General features: G+C 53.7%; 1 protein-coding gene across 1 annotated transcript in view; it reads right to left on the reverse strand.

Moving 5' to 3' along the window:
• Grik4 (glutamate ionotropic receptor kainate type subunit 4) overlaps window positions 1–11,771 on the reverse strand; it is a 417,019-nt gene extending 405,248 nt beyond the window's left edge. Inside the window, exon 1 of the mRNA XM_021205965.1 lies at window positions 11,598–11,771. The gene's annotated coding sequence lies outside the window, so the exon portion shown is untranslated. The remainder of the gene's footprint in view (window positions 1–11,597) is intronic.
• Between the last annotated feature and the right edge of the window lie 2,955 nt (window positions 11,772–14,726).

The following is a 14,726-nucleotide window of genomic DNA, read 5'->3' on the forward strand; positions in this document are numbered from 1 at the left end:
GTGAGGCAGAGCCCCGTCTGTCCTATAAGCCAGTCATAGCAAGACAGAGGAGCTTGCTGGAGCACAGGGACCGGCTTCACAGGAAACGGCTTCCCGAATTAAGGATTTTAAGCACAGATGTCTGAAATAGATATTCGGAAGCTATTCACCCAGACAACAGCCACCTCCTCAGCCTGCGGATACGCAGCCGCCATTGGCAAATATGCTTTCCAGCAAATTCTGCCCTGCAAATGAACTACTCCCCATTCCAGAGCACCTCCCCAAAGAAGCCCTGACGGACTCCGCAACAGCCAGGTCCCCTGTCACTCTGTTCATGGAACACCTTCCCCGGTCCCTCTCCCTACAGGCTATCCACCGATTCATTTACTCACCATTATTTTTAAAACTCAAATTTTATTCGCAGTGGAGCACAAGTAATAAATACTAATACACTGTTTGCACTTGAATTAGCCTGCATGTCCAGGGACCACAGAGCTATTTGTCAAAGGCAGACATCCCACCCTACCTGCGCCTTGGTGGTCAGAACATAGGCCCTTTCAAGGTCAGACTCTTAAGCGCATAGCAAGAATAAGGTATGGAGGGCTCTAAAGACTCAGGTTTAGTGTCCCATGATTCCTAAGTGGGCTACTGACCTACCCAGAAGGATAGGCAATTTAGGGAAAGCTCCCTAATATGGGGGCCACAGGCCTAGCCATGGCCTCTATCGTGCCTAACAGGGAGCCCCAACAGGGAGCAGGCAGCCAGAGTTCAGTATGGCAAACACTCCAAGGGAGAAAAGGCATGGGGCTGTTTCTGGAAGGGACTGAGATAGGATAAGGGAAGAGCATCAGGAGAGGAGAAGTCATAGGAATACCAGAGGAGGAGGGGAGATGGAAGCAGGGATTCCAAGCTGGAAGGACAACCTGTGGAAAAAACCCTGAGTCAGGAACCCAAGGCTACACTGGGAACCAGAGACAGCACTGTCGATGGGTTCTTGTCCAATGGATGTAATGGAAGGGACCTCTCTCCACAAGAGGTTTGTGCCCTCAGCCAGCCTCCAGCCAAACAGGAATGACCAGAGTAGCACACTGAGCAGAAGCCTGAGACACAGACCACAATAAGCAAGCAAGACTCCTAGTCACGTATATGTATGTTACTGCTGAAGACTCCAAGAACGAAGGAGTGGATTGGCGCAACCCTCTGTGACAAAGGGAAGTGAGGCTACCTTAGCTGGGAAAGGGGGCCCTTCTCCAGCACCGGACCCCCTTTTCCCATCTACTCAGGACCCTTGAATCATTACGCAGCTTCATACACTTGCTTTGTTGCTTATAAACACAGACAGACACAATGGACACAATGCCACCACCTCTGCCCAGACAAGGCCACACACCAAATGTGCCTTTGTATGAACTGTGAGAAAGGTAGGTAGGTCCTGCCCCCACCACCCCGAGGTGATCGGCTAGGTGTCTATGAAGCTGTAAATCCCCAGCAGAGCTCTGGGGTGACAGTGAGGAAAGGACACTCGGTGGCAGCAGCTTCCCCCTGCCCCCTCCTCTGCAGGGATAAACTCTGCAAGTCTCCCCCCCTCGCCTGGTGAGATTTGGTTAGAGGGTTGCAGCTAAGCGTCCCTCCTGTGCCTACAGCCTCTTCTAGTCGAGGTCCCCCCACCCCACCCCCTCCAAGCTCCTGCTTCTCACTAATTCCATTCTAGAAGCATCTCCAGACCCGAGCAATGCAGGAACTCAGGATATCCCTCTCAGGCTGCAGAAGCTGCGGCTGTGCAGGACCAGCAGCCAGAACCTCAGAGATGACACAGACGTGGGGACAGACATCCAGTTAACAAGGGGTCAAGGCGACCAGTGTTGCATGGCCAGGTGTCCTGCAGACTCCCCAAGGCTGCGAGTGCCAGCCCTCTGGGGCAGGTCTGGCACTGAGTCACACCTCTGCTGTCCAGCTGGCTGGGTGACTTTCAGCAAACTCCCTGAACCTCAGTTTCCCCACTAGTGAATGTGGGTTGCTGCAGGATGGGATAAGAAAATGTATGTGACCCACTGCATAAAATGTTCAAAAACCACCACCTAATATCCTTGCTAATGTCACCTCATGTCTCCTCTCCAGTGTCCTGTCAAATGGCCATTCTTCAGCAATAAGGCCCTGGCCATTACCTTCATTATAAGCACTTAAGTCTCAAATTTGGAAACTGAAGTAGAAGGCAGGGGCAGGAAAGCCCACCTAAGTGTCAAGCCAGCTAATGAGTGTTTGTGTTAGACATGCCCTAATCACAAAATGGAATGTGGCCAGCATCCAACGGCTCCTTAGGGCCCCTCCAAAGGTACCTGCTACCCTGGCTTCTGTTACTGTACTTTGACATTTATATGAATAAAATCACACTAAATGTACTGAACGAACGTTATGATTTAAGGAGCCTTATATAGATGCTGTCATCTTTGTCCCTTCCTTAGATGTGTCCACTGGCTTATCCTGGGCTGTGAAGTAAGCAATGAGGGACTCTCCTGCCGGCTGTCCAGCCCTCTCCTGTCTCCTCACACTTACATTAGACAGCTTCCTACAAATCAAGTCAGCCCCTGCCCAGGAAGCTAAGTCCTCCCTTCCCACATTTCAGCTAGCTCCTGGAAGTTCCTATAGATTATATACAATCTAGCTAATTTAGACCAGCCTGCCCTGCTCTGCCCATTCCAACCTGGACGACACAACCAATCAGGGCTCAGATACAATGTTTCTGCTATCTGGATGGATGTATACACACCCTATAGTCTCTTCTCCATGTGCCTCCAGCGGCTGGCTAGCAGGTGGGTTCTGGCAGGGGAGAAAAGACTACATTCAGCCAGACAGGAGCAGGGTAGCAGGGCTGTGCCCTCTCTCTTTTCATGAAAGGTCATATGGGAATAAGGCATGAGATCAACGATCCAGGAGACAGGGAAGCCTGGATGGAATCCTGATTCTCCGAGTCCTCTCCAAGAGGGGAGCTGTTTCTCCTCTCTGAGCCTCAAGTTTCCCCACTTAGAGACGAAACAAAGCAGTCTGTGGTCAGTTATCACAAGCAGGCGCTGATGTCAATGAGCTAAATGGGTAAAGAAGGGGAACCTGCTCATAGCCCTGAGTAGTACCAGGAACATGGGCCAGCGTCTACAGGAGAGTCCATGGTGCAGGCTCAGTGGGTTCAGGACTTAGGTAATAAAAGGTCACACTAGATTAGAAGTCTTCCTGGATCCCTGTGCCTCTTGTTCCCGCACCGATGGGTCTTCTCCTAGGACTCTTTTCCTCTGATGCTGAGTCCACACACTGCCAGTGACCTTCATATAACCACATGGGCTCTCTATCAGTGAATTGGCATGTGCATAGGCCCTAGATCACATCAGTCACCTGTACTAACACCCCCAGATCTGCCTCCTGTTCCCAGAGCCCACTCCTCATTCACGGAAGCTGTGTACCCCACCCTGATCTGCAATCACATCTGCTACCCCCATACGCCTCAGCCCAAGATGTCTCCATCCAGTTCTCCATCACAGACTCCCTGGTGCCAGGATCAGATGGACCGAGATCCAGGCGGCCCCCAGATTATCCATGTACTGCTTTATCTCACTCTGGGCTACACCAACCTGAGGGTGACTGTGCCATGCAAGATGAGGAAGGTGCTTTGAGATCCACACAGTGGACTCTCAACACCAGACATCTGTGTGATGAAGGTCACCTGAGCACCCTCAGGTTCACTGAAAATCCAGAGTCCTGGGATATAGTTTCTGTAGTCAGGCACATCAGATGAAATCCCGCTCCAAGCTCACTGACTACTGTGCACGAAGCACCTGCTCCCTGCTGGCCCCGCCCTCACTGCTGAGCACAGGATACTGAGTACACCCCACTTCTATAGGGCCAGAAGGTGATCTGAGGACTTCCCTAACACATCCAAGAATTGCCTGGCTTCTCCTTGCCACCATCCACCTGGCTACGCCCAGGGAGAGATGTTACTCGGTCCCTACACTCCTGGTGACTGGAGGCTTCAATGTACACATCTCCAGCTCTTCGGAGAGACCCTGGCCAGGAGGAGGACACAGTGCTAGAGCAAACAGGGTGGCATTGAAGTTCAGCTGCGTGACCTTGGACGAGAGCCCGCAGGAAGACTATCGATGACAGCGTGGGGCTGTCTGCCGGTGAGGGAGAACTCAAAGTAATATTTCAGAACAGAGGCAGGGAACAAGAAACATACCGGAAACACTGACCCAGAACACGCGACAAAGGTCAGCTCTGCCCCCAACCCCTGTGCCCAAGGTCAAACGCTGAACAGCTGAGTGGAGATGAGAGCCCATCACAGCACTGGCTGATCCTGCCTTGCTGATAGACCAATAGCTTTCTTTGTGTCTGTGCACCCCACCTGGTAGAGGTGCTCTAGCCAAGGTACTTGGATGCCGGCAGCGGCTTCTTTTTCTGAAGGAAAGGTGGGTGGTGCTGTTTTAGCCCAAATAGACTGGTGAGCTTTCTCCCCTAGTTGTCCCAATCTGTGCTCTTAGATTTGGGTCATCTGAATTTGGATGGGCTCGGATGGGCTGGGTGCAGCATCACCTAATTACCAAGAAGCCTCACGGAGCAGCGGTCCTTCTGCCCCAAGACTTTAGACACCTAGAAGATTTCGCAGATAGCGGGACACACTTTGTAGGAGCCAGCCTCGGAGTGTACCTGCCTGTCCCCACCGTGTGCCCATAAACTTACAGTCATAAACGGATGCCTAGCATCTGTGACACAACCCTGAGGGGCCAGGGATGGAGCAACTGCTGCCTCCACCAGGTAAATATGTTTCAGACCTCCGACTCCCCACGCAGGCCCACAGTCACCATCCTGGCCACCGGCTTTCTGTGTTTACACTGAACTCCCAGGGAGATCGAAATAGAGCGCTGGTTTTGTTTCTTGCAAACTGGGAATCTTCACATTCCCATGGGTTCCCAAGGAGCGGGGGTGGGGGTGGGGTGAATGAGGGAATGAGGACCCAAAGCACAAAGATATGGTTAGGCAGAAGGTAAAACCTAGTAAATTTAGAAGTCATTTGCGCCAAGTGAACATCCACAGCATGTTAGGCATTTGGAATGGGGACAACACATTTACAACCACCCACCACCCACAGTAGATAGACATCTTGAAGACCAGGCGCCTGACCCCAGCTCTAACCTGTACTCTGGCTCCATTCACCACTAGGTGTCACCTGGGGCAAGCGATGTGCCTGTGGGTCTGCTCATAGGGAGGAGCGTGGCAGTGCCTACTTCTCTGAGCGGGAGGGCAGCTCAGGACACACAGCACCCAGAGCATCACTGGAGACACACGGGCGCTCCATGATGGTCGTTTTCAGAAAATGAGGCGGGGACAGAGGCTGGAGAATCATCCACAGGAGCACAGCTTCAAGATCTTCCAGGAACCAGATCCTGTGATCAGTTTAACCTACTGGCGTTCGGTCTTCCCGGCAGCCAAACAAGCATCGCTGCCCGGCAAACGCCACTTTATTCTGCATAAGATCCTTGGCCTTTCGAGGAGCAGGTGTCCCTGAGGACCTCGGCCTCACCCTCTGGGCATGTGGCAGGTGACCTTCCATCTCGGTCCTTACCCTGACCTGGCTTACCCTCAAATGATGATGTGGCTTCCCCTAGTCACTGACATCTGAGACAATGGTTCCTACCAGCCCTTCTGATGAGACCCTGCTGGTAGCTTAGACACATGGCTCCTTGGACCCTAGCTAGATCCCTCCTTTCTCAGTCTCTGATTCTAAATCCAGTCTAGACTCCATTGACTTAAAATAATAATAATAATAATAATAATAATAATAATAATAATAATAATAAATGAAGGATGAACAGGCAGATAGACAGACAGGCTCCACCATCTCCCCAAAGAGTAGCACAGGCCATCCTTTTACCAACCTTCCTAGAGACACCCGACTCTACAGCAGTGGTTCTCAACCTGTGGCTCGCAACCGCAACAGAGGTTGCACGTCAGATGTCCTGCATATCACATATTTACCTTAAAGTCCATAACAGTAGCACAATCACAGTTACAAAGTAGCAATGAAATAATTTTATGGGCCGCCACACACGAGGGACTGTGTTAAAGGGTCCCAGCACCAGGAAGCTTGAGAACCACTCGCTGCTGTACCGTCTGGAGTGGCAGGCTCTGGCATGAAGCCGGAAACATCCTGCTGGTGTGAGCAAGCACAGCCAATGCCAGGCAACCCCCCCCCTCACCCGCTGAGGCCCCACAACACCCCACAACACCCCGCAACACCCCATGGCTGAATCTGGAAGAGAGTGAAGTGTTTTCAGCTATAGCGCTAACCACTGTCCTGCCAAGCCTCGAGGGAGCAAGCAGGGGCATCTGGGCTTTGGAACCCTAAGAGAGAGCCAGCAGAGGGCTGCTCCTCATTTCAGTGCTGGAGCCTCCGTACCTCAGCACCTGGAGAGAGGAGTCAATCTAGTCCTCTGGCTGGCTGTGCCTCCGTCTTCCGTCATCTGAAACTTTTCTTTTTTATTAAGTGCCCTGCAGCCGGCCGCTCACTTACACATCTTAACCTCCTCCGGGCTATTGATTTCTCATTCTATTAAATCCTCCTCTTTAACTGTAGCCCTTAAACTCCTCGTCTAAACATGTATTTACCGCTAGCTACCTAGTCTCAGGTCAGCACTAGGACTTCCCAGGTCGGAGAGGTGGGCTCCTTATTACATCCTCCTGGTCCCTAGCAATCTGTCCTCCCCAAGATTCTCTGGCTGACTCTAGGGATACCCCCGCTTCCTTGTCAGCCTCTCCATAGGCAAACAGTATCCTAAACACAATCTAAAGGATGCTAGTGTAACCACCTTGCCATCCTCCCACTGATGCTTCCTGAGATACAGATGAGGAGGGGGACCGGCTGCGGAACAGGAGACAGGACCTACTTGCTGTGTTCACAGTGACTGTAGACTTCTCCAGGCTTTCTAGTCCTGAGCAGACATTGGATACAGCCTCGGAGGTCTGCCAGCGTGGGGACCTGGCAATCCTTGGGAGTGTTGCCTGTCCAAACAAGACGCTGTGGTTGGACACAGATAAGAGGAGTGGGTCACGACATCAGAAAGTGTGATCTGAGCATTGATAGGACTGTCCCCTGCAGTCTCGAGGCCCCACAGCCTATGCAGTTTTCTCTGTGGCAAACACTGGATCAACCTGAGTCGAAGACCCTTAACAAGGACAAATATTTACTTGCACTTGCTCTGCCACGCTTAGGGACATCTCAATGAGCAACAGTGATAGAGTGGAACCGGCCTGCTCAGACAGAAACAGCACTTGGTCTCCAGGAAGTGACAGAGACTAAGATGAGCTGGACTCCAGAGGCAGGTATCATGGGGGGGGGGGGGGGGGGTAGCAGAGTTGACAGGAGGATGGGAGGTGAGATCCCAGAATCAGACCTGCTATATGACAGTCCCCTGGTAGCACGTGCCTGAGGCTCCGCTCTGCCTAGGACTGCTCAGTTGCTATCTAGGAACTTCGTGGGCCACTAATCCAGTCACCAAATGCTCCACACAGTCTGGGCAAAGAGGGTCCCCTTCTGGCTTTCTTATTCCTAAAAAAACACTGCATTGCTCTTCTTTCTGGGCTCCTGGGCTAGGAATCTCAAAGCTATCCCAACACTCCCTGCTCCTTCATCTGCTGGTACCAATCTGTCTGCACGTTCTGCTGTGCCTTGGAAATGTCATTCAAGTTCCCCCTTTCCACTGCCATCACTGCCCCCACCCCACACCCCCACACCCCCGCTTAGCCCTCAACCCCTCTTTCAGCATAAGACTCCTTAGTCCAAGAATCTTCAACAACTCCCCCAGCCTGCTGCAGCCGGTTGAGTCTTCCCTTTGTTAGGTCGGGGGCTTCTCAGATTCAATTAAGTCTGTGTTCCTCCCATAGAACCCTTGGGTGGACATACCTTCTTCTGCCCATTCTCCTGTTCCCTTTCCCTTTGCTCTGCTCGGACAGCTCCTGCACGGTCTCCTTCTAGCAAAGCTGTCCTATCCCTGAGCCCCCCTGCTGACTCCCACATGCACACATCTGCACATAGCATCCATCCATACACATTAATGATCAAGTTGCCATTTTCAGCCAGAACAGGTACCTGGAATGCTTTTCACCCAAATCCTATACGGGCAGAAAGAAGGGTGGATGGATCCCTGCCGAGCTAAGGGACTGACTCTGAGTACCCTTGACTGCATGCAAGTGAATGGGTTATCCAGCCATCCCTGCTTTTGAAAGCAAATTCTGTCCAAGTGTGGGGAGGAAGCTGGAGTCTGGAGCTGTCATTGGTTCCTGTCACAGGACAGAGTATGGGACATTGTAGAGCCCCTGGGGACCTCAGTCCTCGTTTGTAAAGACCCAAATGCTCCTACCTAACTCACAGGGCAGCCAAGTGATTGAGCAAAACAAGCAGAATTCTCAGCCAATACAATATTAAATTGATTCTCTCCTTCCCTTCCCATAATTTAGACAGCCTGACTCTGTGGTATTGTTTTTTTTGTATCGGATTTGTTCAACATAAGGTGTCCTCTAGTTCAGGTAGCAAAATGTTATAATTAGGTAACATACAGTTTTTACATTCCCCGCTATGAACAGAGCCAGGTTACAGGGGCTGAAGGGCACCACTGGAGGAGAGAGATTGTGAACAGGTGTCAGGCAAAGGCTTTGCCCCTCAGGGAGCCACTGTCTGGGTAGGGACACCTGCAAGGACAGATCGGTCTCAACACCAGGCAAAGCTAGTAGCTGACCCAGCCCATCGAGGGAAAGAGGAGGAGGGGCCACACAGGGAATACATCCTAGATGCCCAACCTCGACTACCAAATCCATTGGTGGCCGCCTTACGAAGCAGAGCCCGTCCAGGTTTTACAGGTGAGGAGAACAAAAATTAGAGAAAGGTTAGGCAGCTCCACCAAGGTCATGCAGGAAATGTTATGGGGATGAGAACTCAGGTGTGTCTCCAGTTAGCAGCTGGGGTTTCTGCCCTTCCGTGCTACGGAAGGTTCTAGCAGCTCAGGCTGTTGTGCAGGGCAGAAAGGAGAACGGTGTGAATGAGGCCATATGGTGCCTGTACTGAGGGCTAGACAGTCCACTCCTGAGGCGTGACATGCTGCTGGGACCCAGCAAAAGCCCATGCTCTGTATCCTGTAGCCCACGAATGCAGAGGGCGTCAGAGATGGGGACCCACGCTGGAGACCAAAAGTGGTCAGCTACACTGATGCTGGGAGGGTCTATTAATAAAAGGGCGGACGGGAAGCGTAAGCTGGAAGGGGCTCTCCCGGGCAACCCAGAGCAAGAACACAGGACTGCGAACCAGGATCTAGTTCCTTGTGGGCCAACCCATCTGGCTGCTGGCAGACACAGCAAAGGCTACTGAGGCTGAAGTGGGCCTGCTGGGCAGCATGCGGGGAGGCCTGCAGAAGTCTGTCACTCAGAAGGGACAAGTACTCTGTGGCAGGACCAGCCTGTCTCTTCCAGGCACAAAGCACAGCTACTCTCCTCACCAGAGGCTCTGGCCTCCTGCTGGGCTTTCTGGCTCGCCCAGGCCTGCTTACCCTCTTCCTATCTCTGAGAACTGAAGTCCCTAAGGAGCAGCTGCCTCTCCTCCAGAAAAATCCACTTCCCTCCGTCATGCAAAAGTTCTCTCTGCATGCTAAGGGAGCCCGGACTGGAAAGCTTTAGAGCAAACTTTCAGAGCTGAGAAAGCTTCAGTCAGGATTGAGATGTCTAGAGGAGAAAGGGAAAACATGAAAACCCAACTCCCCCCTCCATCAAACCCACTCTCTCCGCCCCCGCCCCCGCCCCCACCGCTAGAACCAACCCTGCCTCCAGGTCTCAAGTGACAGGTCCAGGAAAACAGAGGGTGGAGCTGGAGACAGATGCAAGGCTGGTGGGCAAGCCCAGGCCACAAGAAATGAACATAATCTGGAAAATTAAACAAACCCAGACACTGGAACGTGTGCATATTAGATTAACTCTCTAAAGGGTCACGACCTTGAGGAGCACATCCAGCCAGTGAGGAAAATAATAAACCTGATTAACGATGAAGCATGAGCCATGGCCTCCGCAAATAAAGCCAGCCTGAAGAGGCCCGGTGGAATTCCAGGGGCTTCCTTCCCTGGCAGGGCTGGAACTCAGCCGACCTCTCCAGCCCCTTGCCACCACTAGGACACTCCAGGACCAAAACAAGACAGGATTGCTCCCTCTCAAGCCACACCCCTGCAGCTCTGACCCAGGGGCTACAAGGCTAGCTTTTCCAGGTGCTCCCAAAAGGGACACTACCACCAGGGAGCCAAAAAGAAGGTAGTTCTCTTTGTCCCTGGCAGGGCTCAGATCCTCTTGGCCAACCCTCAGCCCTCCTGCCCTGGTCTCATGAGATACCTACTTGCCAGGCACAGTGGCCAGGCCCAGCCAGAGTTCCCCTCCTCTTTCCAGACAGCCCAGGCCCCTGGGAGACATGCCCAGAAGAGCCACTGGAGGGAGGCAGGGAGGTGGCACCGCGTGGCATCACCAGACAACAGCACCAAGAGGAAGATGGCAGCATCAAGTACAGATGCCAAGAACCACACAGCCCAAGGTCCAAGAGGGGACCAGCTCAGCCTGCATAGCCTGGCCACAGTCAGGCAACCTGGCCCGTGGGCCCTGCCTATCCCTTTGGTCGCGCCTCCCCCAACCCCAAAGCCCTGGGCCAACTCTCCCCAGGCTCCACCTCCTCCCTCACTTTCCTCAGCTCCAGGGAGCCGGGGGAGGGAGGCACAGGTGCTCTTGGCGCCTTGGACAAACCCCCTGTCCCAGCCGTCACCAGGGCGCCTTCCACCCCAAGCTGGGTCGGAACCACTCCGGCTCTGTCCGGTCCTCACTAAAGAACATCTCCTTAGCTCCCCTCCCCCTCCACCTATCCCCTTCCCCCTCCAGCGCCCAATGCAGGTCTCCAGAGTTTTTCTTTCACTTCCCACTCGGATGAACTAGGGTGGGATGGCTAAGAGGCCCATTAGTCGCAAGAAGGAGGGTCATTTCTGATAGGACGCTGGCTTGGCCCAAAGCAAGACGGCGTGCAGGGTTGGGGGTGTGGTGGTGGCCGGAGTCCAGGGCCCGAGCAGGGGTGGTCAAGACAGATGGCAAAGAGGGAAGGGGGAAGGGGGCTCAGAAGCCGGGCTGGTCTGACGGAGGACTGTGGCAGGGAAGAGCGGCCCGTAGGAGAAGCCGAGGGTGACGAGGCGGGGTAGAATCGCCAGTGTCGGGAAGGGGCCGTCATCCCTGCAGGGGGCAGAGGCTGAGCTGGGAGTTGGACTGGGGAGAGGGAGGATCGGAGCGGAGGAAAGGAGGCGCAGGGGGAAGCAGGCAGGGATGGAGACTAGGGGAAGTACGGGGCAAGGTGGCGGGGGCTCAGTGGAGAATCCGGGGTCGCAGGCATCAGAGTGCAGAGGACTGGGCAGCTGGAGGCGGGAGCGGGGCCAGGCAGGGTGCGGGCCGCGGCTCGGAGGGAGCTAGCGGCGGAGACGTCAGAAGTCGGGGTGCGGCGCAGCCCCGGGGGGCGCGGGGGGACAGCGCAGGGCGCCGGCCGGGGGCGGCGCGGGGGCTACTGCCCTTACCTGGGCGGCTCCGCACTCTGGGCGCCGAGCTGGGGACCCGACGTTGCTCGGCCGGCGGTCCGGCTGTTGTTTTCCCTTTTTTTTTTTTTTTTTTTTTTTTTTTTTTTTTTTTTCTTCCGCAGCGGCGGCGGCGGCGGCTCCAGCTCGATCCGCCAGCAGCCGAAGGCAGAGTCTGTGTCCGGCTGCGAGCGAGCCGGGAGCGGGCAGCGCGGGAGGCGCGCGGAGAGGCGCTGGGGCGCCGCCCGGCGGGCAGCGAGGGAACTGCGGCGGTCCCACACGCGGCCCGCCGGGAAGGGGGCGTCCCTTCGGGGCCGCGGCCGCGGGAGTCTCCGCTCCCCGGCGGGGCCTTTAGCTGGGGACCTGGACCTAGATAGCCGGACGGCGGGGCTGGGAGGCCGGAACAGATAGAGCCAAACTTGCAGCTTCCCTGAACCGGCCGATCGGGAGACGGCGGGCCGGGGCCGGGGGGCTCCGGGTGGGCGCTGCAGAGGACTGACCCCCAAGTGAGGAGCTGGGGCACACTCCACCACCCATCATCGCTAAGGGGCAGCCCTCCCCGGTCCGCAGGAGTTATTAGCTTGGCCTGCTTCGGTGGGCGAAGGGCGACTCCTGGTGGCGTTTTAGGGGCCAAAGCTAGGGACGAGGCGTAGAGACTGCGGCCTCCTCGGTGGTGGCGCGGAGCTGGGAGAAGCTTTGCTTTAGCAAGACCAGATAGACCACAATGTTTCAGGAGGCCAAAGACCCACAGCTCACGTTTGGTAGTAAACTGGTTTGAGCACACAGATCTCTTGGGAGAAGTTGTCGCTTTATGCTACACACATAAGGAAACCTCGAGTAGGAAAGGTGAAAGACCCAGCCTTCACCCTGGAGCAGGGGAGCTGGACCGAGAGAGAACCCCTAACCTCTGGGTTTGAGGTTAGGGGATCATTTGACCACATCATAGCAGCCTTCAAGGGGGGGGGGCTAGAAAAGGAGAGGTCAGAGGAGCAGGAGGCCTCAGGGGTCAAGTGACTTCCTCAAACCGATTAGCTCCTCATTTCAAACCCAGAGTCTCAGCCTTAGACATACCCGGAAATCATCTAAGCCAACCAACCTCCCAATCCCCCCCACCCCCACCTCTGCCTTCACACCCAACCCCCTGCTTACCCTAAAGTCTCCACGAAGGGGCTGTTCTAGACATTCTTGGTTGGTTCTAGGGCCTGGGAGGGCAATATACACGGACTACATTTGTTGACACACCTATACCATGCCGGGAGTGCAGCAGGGCTGGGCTGGTCCTGAGTGGTTGTAAGGGCCTGTTCTCTCTCCCTACTCCTCTCCCAGACTGGGCTTGATGAGTGCTCTCTTGGCACAGGACCCGCCACACTAGACAGGAGTTTCCATGTTGGATAGGACTCCATTTCTTCAGTCCAGTATTTTTTTTTTTTTTAACATTTATCCTGGATCAAGACTACACTATTTATTCAAGTGTCATTCCCAAAGGCTTTCACATCAGCCCTGCCTTCTGAATGAGTTGAAGGTGGCCTGTGGGACACTCCCATCCTGAGGTGAATGCAACGCCTTTCCCTGCCTTGGAATGCTAGAACCTGTTTGTGTGAGCAAGAGGACCTAGGCTGACAGCAGTGAGGGGCATGCCTGTGTGCAGGATAAGCCACTTCACAGTCCCTGGTGACTTCAAAGTGACATGCATGGTTCTTAGTTTACTGGAAGAATTCAACAACAGCCATAGAGGTTTAAGAGTTAGGACAGGAAGATAATTCAATATGAAAAACGTTTCTTCATATTCTTTGGCCTTGGAAGCTCGTTCTATGAGCCAAGGGGGGGGGTATGAGGGACGGGTTTTAAGTATAGCTCTGCTGGTAACCTGTGGCCTTGTGAAAACTCCACTCTCTTCACTTCCTGTGAGGGTAGATTGTCTTCTTTAAGTCTCTGCCCATTATAGCAAAGAGACCTTCCAAACCAGTGCCAGAAAAACCCACCTTTATCCTTACTTAGCCACGCCCTAGCCACTACCCTTTCTCCCCATCCCCATCCAGATAGCTGTGGACGTGAGATATCCAATATTTGGACTCCCTCTCTATTCCTCGTAGCCAGTACCACTTGTTCAAATTCAACCCTACACAGGGTAACTTCTAGAAGCAGGAAGCTCATTCCAGATCGCCTCTGGAGAGTAGGGAGGGATCAGACAAGAGCTGCCTCACCTCTTGAATGGTGAAAGCAGAAGAGATGGGAAACGGATCCCTCTTGCCTGAAGCATCACTCACTGCCAGCTCCCATGCTGGGCTAGACAGACAGAACTCTGTGTACCTGGCCATCCTGATTAGCTGGTGGATCCAAGTTCTTTGGTCGTTGGTACCCGTATAAGCTTGTTCTCCGGTGTTTATTTTTAGCTCTTCTCTCTTTGTATTGGCCTCAGGTACAGCACAAAGAGAAGTCCTTGCTCTGAGTTACACCTAATGTGTCTATCTCAGAAGCACCTATGATAGTTCAATACAAGTTGTCAATGACCTGCCTGCAAAAAAAAAAAAAAAAAAAAAAAAATGAGGTCAACTGAGACCCCCAGCGACCAAGTAGCTTGTCCACACATCACCTGCCATCCTCTCTTGCTCCAACCATTTCCAACTGGCTCCTGGTTCCAGGGGCTGGCTCCCTTCAGCCTTTCCTCAGTCACCTGTCAGACAGATGTCGGGAACACAAGCTACCTGCCCTCTGCTGACCTAATGGAACCTGTAAGGTAAAGTGGAGTCCAACCTGCCTCGGCACAGGTCAAAGGCTGCTGCTACCCCATCTTCCACCTCTCCCCACAGCATGCTTCCTCAGTACCAAAGCTCTTGGAGGCTGGGAAATCCACTCTATTGTCAGAGTGATTGTCTCAATCCTCAGTAATCCCACTTGGTAAGCAGGGGGAAAGAAGAGAGATTCAAGGTCAATTTTGAGTCCAAGTTCTGCGCTCCATGAATCCCTACCCCAAAACAAAACCACAAAGCACCTGGCTTCTCTGCTCACCCAATTTTATGCCACTAGACCTTAGAATGTTGAATTCTGCCTGGAATTTTCCACACAGATACACAAGTGCATGGGACAGTGTGTGTGTGTGTGTGTGTGTGTGTGTGTGTGTGTGTGTGTGTG

Source organism: Mus pahari, chromosome 10 (genome assembly GCF_900095145.1).
Source record: "Mus pahari chromosome 10, PAHARI_EIJ_v1.1, whole genome shotgun sequence".
In the NCBI taxonomy this organism is placed as follows: domain Eukaryota; kingdom Metazoa; phylum Chordata; class Mammalia; order Rodentia; family Muridae; genus Mus; species Mus pahari.